The following is a 6,990-nucleotide window of genomic DNA, read 5'->3' on the forward strand; positions in this document are numbered from 1 at the left end:
GAAACTCAGGTCGAAACGTCGGCATAAAATAAATAAATATGGTTTTGTTTATTTATGTTGTTCTTTGCTGACCGCACCCCCCGACAAACTTCTTCAATCATTAATCTACGGTCAACTATCTACACCTCAATATTATGTTTGATGCGGGTACAAGAAATAAATAGTAATGAAAAATTATGTCTACTTCAAAAGACATTTTAAACACTAAAGTATTATAGAGAGTAAATGTGAAAAAATACTAACCATTTTGCTATCTTCAGAAAAACCAACAGCTACATAATGGCTATCTTTCCCATACATTTCAAAAATATACACATCACCTTCATATGAGATTGCTACTGCAGCATCACATTTTCCTCTACTAATACAATCAGCTGGATGTCCTATACATTTTTTGTTCTTTCCACACCCAGTAAGGAAATCCTTTAAAAAAACATAATTGTCGTTAATATTTAAATGTACTATATATTTATTGCATAATATGATGATTATAATTATTATTTCATAATAATCATAAAATTATTTATTATACTTTAATGTATCTAAAGAGTACAAGTACATCTTAGTAAAGTGTTTAAAAGAAAAAACTTATAAAAAATAGTAGCACAAGGTGAAATATTATGTTCAGTTGTAATCCCTATGTCCTGATGGGAAGCAAAAAAAAAAAGTTAATAAAATCTATGTCATACTGTTAACTTACTTATTTAATACTATTAAATAAAAAAAAAAAAAATTATTAACATTTAATGACTAATGATTTTTAATATGACGCAGATACAGAAGTCATATGGCTTTATAATAATAACTCCACAATTCAAACATGTAAAAAATAAAATTATTTTTAAACTTATGATATAGGGACTATTTGAATTTTCAGCATATGTTTTCCAATGTAATAGTTATTTCTTACAACTGATAATTGAAATATCATCCTAAGAGATTTTTTCGTAATAATTGATTTTTTTTTTTCTACTAAGCTTATCAAAGCTCAGAATATAGGTTATTAATAACAAAATTTAATTATAAAAATAAAATATATTGGAATTTCTCTTTCAATAGCTACCTTGTGTTTGGATGCAGGTGAAAATGGTTTTTCATGAATTGATTTTTTTGAAATAAGAAGGTTTTGGGATATAATTCCAGTCCAGAATGTACTGTAATTAGCTACAACTGTTCCACTGTAAAAAGCATGCAGTATATTATATAAATGTATAAATAAAAACAAACAAAAATTAAATAATATTAAGTATGAATAAGAATGTAGTAGGCAGCGAGCACAGAGAGCATCTGCAATCCACCAGAGGGCAGCACCACAAGCCTCTCAGAAGCTGTTATCCAATGTATATAGTGTTATTATTGTAAAAATATAATCTCTAGTTCAAATGTTTATTTATTTATTTTATATGTAATATTTAATGATGTAATTTAAATAATAAAAAAGATTTAGCAAAAAGAGCGTACTGAACTATCTCAAGTAAAGTTGGAAGTGTAACCTCTCAGTGATAACTGATCACATGAGCCCTTTATTGCCACCTGGCTGAATAGCTTGTTCCTTTTTTTTTTTTTTTCTTACCTCCTATATATTTTTATTTATTAAAACTATTACAATTATATATAGGTCTTAATTACTAAGAATTATTTGTATATAATTTATATATAATTCTTAGTTATTAAGTCCTATATATAATTGTAGTAGTTTTAATAAATAAAAATATATAGGAGGTAAGAAAGAAAAAAAAAAAAAAGCTTGTTCCTAATATAAACTGTAAATAGGATTATTTATAGTTTTTAAGTAATGTATATAATTGTAATTAATGTTTAATAAATAAATAGGAGGTAAGAAAAAAAAAAAAAAGCTTGTTCCTACCAGCTAGAATGGTCCTTCCCAATTCTTTGTGAGCCCCCACCAGCTACCATGCCACTAATGTATAAACCGTCCTTCAGCGGACCCGGTATCTAATCTTAAAATGCTATCCGGCAATAGAAGATCAAATTTATATATGTGTATATATAACTTTAGGTAAAGTAAATTGTATATATTGTGTCTTCTAAAAATAAATAAATTAGGGGGTAAGAAAAACAAAGCTTGTTCATAAAACTTGTAACAGTCTGTGCTTGTCATCGGTTGGGTAAGGTTACCTCCATTATGGTCCGCACCTTACCAGCTAACCACTCAGCAACACAGTCTGCCGATCACCACCAGCCAGAATTGTCCCTCCCATTCTTTTGTTAGCCCCTGGCTATCTTGCCACCTATGTAAACCCGCCTACAGCGGATCCTGTAAACCAGTCTTATAATGCCATACGGCAAACCAAGATACATTGATTGATACATTGTCGAGGATCATCCCTAACCCAGTGGCAGCTATGGCCGGAACACACAACTTATACAACATAAATGCCAGTGAAGACTAAAATGACTTTATTCTTACATATTTACAAGTACTACATGTTACTCTTACTCTAACTCTTACTGTGTCTGTGACTCTTACTGTTTCTTAGCTATCTAGTGCTAGGAAATATATATGTACACTTGAGAAGAGGGGGTAGAAAGAATAATGAAATAGGAGAAGGGGTTTGGACCAATTAGATAATTTAGGAAATTAGGTGGAGCCTAGAGAGCCTATGAAATTAGAAATAAATATCTGGGAAGGGGAAAAAGGCGTGACTGGAAACAGGGTGTCAGGCTTCCAAGAAATTGAGGTAAGAATTGGGGATATCATGAACTTGTGAGAACTGACTTACATGTGTTAAACATAAAATAGTTAGACTGATGCAAGTCCATTGTGAGATGACAGCTTGTACCTTCCTAAGTGTCAGCCCTTGCTTTTTTACATGGATATAGAATACTAAGGAAAGGTCACTTCCTCTATGGTCAGTGTCTGCCGAAATGTGCCAGTTTATACTATATAGTTTATAATGATAGTCTATTTATAATAATAGCTGTTAAATACTATAGCGTTCGTTGACTCACATAGTCACGGTGGACCGCTACACATTTAGCTGTGTTTATAGCTGTGCTCACCTCTATGAAACTGTTGCTGCAACATGCCTAAACGACGAGTCGATTTGTTGTCCTTGGGGACTTAAACGTCCGACACACCGCTTGGTTATGTAGCAGTAGTAATCCGTTGGGGACTTACATCTCCAAGACTAGCCCTTTTCCACCCAGGGGTTCATAAATGCCGACATGGGTCTCGCTCGACATGGACTTCCATGATTGACCTACTTCTGGCCAGAAACGCCCATACAGTCACGGATTGCCACCACAACCTGACAGTCCACCGCGTCCCAACGATGTGGCTATCTTCTCCACCTACCGCCTGCTGGAATTGGCTCTTCGCCGCACTAAAGGTATCAAAGCGTCAGGCCGTGATGGAATTCCATTCGTTCTGATGAAGATGCTTCCAAGGAAGGGTAAGGCGTTCCTCCTCAACGTCTACAATTCCTGCATGCGCCTATCGTACTTCCCTACAGCCTGGAAGCAAGCAATAGTGGTGCCACTTCTGAAGCCGGAGAAGAAAGGGGACCTACCTGAGCATTATCATCCAATCAGCCTCCTCTCCCACACATCAGTAAAATTTTCGAGAGGCTGGTTCACCATCATCTCATAACCATTGAAGAGCAGAGGACGTCATACCACCAGAACAGACTGGCTTTCAGTGGGGTGTCTCCTGTGATCACCATGTTGCGAAACTCCAAGGGTTCACCATCGAGCAGATGAAGAGGAATCGAGCGACGGCGATTGTGTCTCTAGAGCATGAGGAAGCAGTGGGTGCAGCCTACGCAGATGACATTGGAGTCTACACCTCTAGTGCCAGGCCTAAACGGGCTCTCTCCCTTTCCCAGGAAGCTTCTCCCACCATCGTAGGCGCTACGATCGCTCTAAAGAAAGATGGCATAAGGGTGATCCTGGCTAAGACCTGCTAAGAGGTGGCAGAGCACGGTCCCCTTGGTCGATGTCCTCAACGAGGGAAGGACTTTAGACCCTAAAGTCTAAAGTAGATTTCTTCACTATTTGACCAGCGGAACGGCCCCTCCCCGTTCCAATAATCCACTGGCGTAAGCCATTGACTACCACTACCTTAACTGGACCCTTCACTTAACCTTATAATGCCAAAAGGCAATCCAAGGAATCCCTTATTTCCAGCTATACATATAGCATACACCACTATATGTATGTATAATTTCCCTATTTTAAATTTTCGGGAGGGTACGACAAAAAACTCATGCCACACCTCTACAAGACTAGGTTAACCAAACTGCAGATATTCCAGTATTCCCTCCTTCGGCGAATAGTCAGAGAAACCACACTCCAATGGGCCAGGAATGGAGTCATCAGCTCCAACTCCCGTCTGTACCGGAATTCATAGGCCTTTTTTGATGGCACAATGGACTGTTATAGGGCGAAGTGCTGTCCACAATTATCCCTTGCTTCCATAAACTTTCTATTTCTTCCCTAATGTGTTTTCTAAGTGCTTGGGAGTATCGCCTCTCCTTTTACCTTCGTTACCCTGTCTTGCTTCAATGTGATTTCGTGCACCATTCTTCCTGTAGCTCCTAGTACTTCTTTGAAAAAAATAGTATAAAAACAATATCATATTTGTTCTATATTGCCTCTTTCCAATTCTCCCTCTGGTTAATCACGCCAATTCTCGCTTTAGCGTCATCCACACTTTTCTGACAGCTGTACTTCTTCCCTCCAATTCTAATATCCCTCTGACCCTCACTATTTTTTATCATTGCTCCCACCTTCTCCAAAAGATCGCAACCAATGATTATCTGGTAGTCTCGGGGCATTTTTCCCATTACATGGACTGTTACCTTCTCTACCTTAGCCCCCCCAGTTACTCTATTCAATTTCTGTTTCCCCTTCAATGCTGCAGGGCCCACCCAGAGTGATCAACTGACAATTACATGCTCTGACCTGTAGTAACCTCTCTCGATCACTCAATCTCTCAAGGGCCTAAAGACAGACGATTGTGTTTAAGCTCCCAGTGTCCACCAGACAGCTTACTCCTCTCTTCGCTCGTATAATAGGCAAACCGCCCTACTCTCACATGATGATTCTCCCACGTGCAGTCGCCCCTCTGTGGGCACACTCCTCAAAACTTTCCTCTTCTTCTTGCAGTTTCTCCGGTTCTTCTCCAAGTCCTCCTCTTTTCTTACTGATCATTCTCTCGCTCGGAGTCTCCGGCTTCATTTTCTGTCTCCGAGGTTTCGGAGAATTCCGTGGCTTCACTCGCGGATCCATTCGTCCTTCGCGAGATTTTCGTCCACCGTAATCTCTGTGCGTTTATCTCCATGGGTCAGACTGATTCTGCTCTCATTGCCGATACATATAGGGATACTGTCGGGGTATATGTCCCACTACCCCATATTCAAAGCACCCCGAGTGCGGACAATGCGCCAATCTTCCCGCAACCATGACATTTGCGGTCCTCCTGCCGACCATTGTTTCTGGGTCTCGCTTGGGAAGCTCTATTTTCCTGCTTATGAGATCTTTCTCTCTCTCCTAACATTTCTATGCTCTCTCCTTTTCAAAGGAGGTCATACGGGGTTCGGCAACATTGGGGTAGTGCGTTAGAATTGCGCATGCCACTGCTGCCAATAAACATCTTTTTTTATTTTAAACTTTATTTTCATATATTGTATACAAGATTAATGGTGGAGCCATTTAATTTTTTGGGGACAATTACATTTAAAAACGTGGTGCAGCCCAGCACTCGGTTGAGTGCCTTAAGATGGGGCTACACCTTATCCACCAGCATCCGTCCGGTACGTCCAACACGCCTGGTCCGCATCCGTCCGGTTTTCAGCTCCAGTGCGCAGCCTAGTCCAGCCCTCCTGGTCTCATAGTGCTTCTTCGCTGTCTTCGTCATCTTCCATAAGTGGCTCACCGACCGTGGGTGGTCGAGCCCTTCCCAATGTAAAGTGCGTAGGCCCCACCACCTCCCTCCACCCGTAGATGAATTCCCTGAAGTACAGGTAGTTCTCCTCCTCCATCAGGAGAGGGAAGTCCGACTTGGGGAGGGCGAAGATCCCGCTTTTTCTCGACTAACTGGCACGGTGTCCTTCTATCGCGGTGCAGTCCAATACATCATGCTCTGCTGTTTCTGGGACCACACGCGTCGGGAACTGGGGGGTCGATGTTCTTTCCGAAGCTTTGGAGCTTTCCCCGGGATCCCCCGTGTCCTGTCAGGATCTGCGAGACCCAATAGTCTGGGATGACCCAACCTGCTCTCAATCTTGAGATCTTGAGTGGAGGGTGGGGAAGAATTTCCTCAGCGTCGCACCCTTCTTGCTGGTCCGCCACCGTCCATTCCACTCCTCGATGTACTCTTCTCGCAGGAACATCTTCCAACGGTTCGGGGTCTCGCCGATCCTCTCCCGGAGTCCCGCCGGTAGCGCTCCCAGCCCCAGCTTCTTCACATCGTACTTCGTAGCATCCTCCTTGAGGGTGAGGCCAGGGACATTGCTCCGGCCAGCACCAGCACCGCCTCCTGCGAGACCGTCCTAAACGCCTTCGTGATCCTCAGCAGAATCAATCGTTGCGTAGTGGCCAGTCTCTTCTTCTACTCTGGCGTGAGTGTTCGACTCCACGCAGGGGATAGGACGGTTTAATACCCACTAGACTCTCTCGGTTTCTTCGTTTCTCTGACCATCATGAATATATCCTCCTCTGGGTTCCACCGTCCTCCTCCAAATGCCTTCTTTAATCTTTCTCTGATGACCTTCCAGGGTGTCTCTTTATCTGCCTGAATTAGGATACTTCTTTTTACTCGGCAGACTACCGCTGTTTTCAGTGATTTTGCATCCTCACTGTCCAGTAGATCCTCCGACATATTCGCTTCTATTGGGCCCATCAGGCGATCGCCCCCGTTTACAAAAATGATTTAATTCTCCGGTCTCTCCGGTGAATTTTTCCAGGTCCAGGCGGTGTCCTTGCTCAGGTCCTGGGCAGTTGCCGTATGGACCTTAATCTATTTTA

At 41.4% G+C, this 6,990-nt stretch overlaps 1 long non-coding RNA gene across 1 annotated transcript in view; it reads right to left on the reverse strand.

Moving 5' to 3' along the window:
• Positions 1–242: 242 nt before the first annotated feature.
• Positions 243–6,990, reverse strand: part of LOC106679858 (uncharacterized) — a 17,147-nt gene continuing 10,399 nt past the window's right edge. The window contains exons 2-3 of the long non-coding RNA XR_010843875.1: positions 1,064–1,178; positions 243–423 (exon numbers count right to left, since the gene is read on the reverse strand). This is a non-coding gene — a long non-coding RNA (uncharacterized lncRNA). The remainder of the gene's footprint in view (positions 424–1,063; positions 1,179–6,990) is intronic.

Source organism: Halyomorpha halys, unplaced genomic scaffold, assembly GCF_000696795.3.
Source record: "Halyomorpha halys isolate HHAL.00 unplaced genomic scaffold, Hhal_1.1 Scaffold224.1, whole genome shotgun sequence".
NCBI classification, from domain to species: domain Eukaryota; kingdom Metazoa; phylum Arthropoda; class Insecta; order Hemiptera; family Pentatomidae; genus Halyomorpha; species Halyomorpha halys.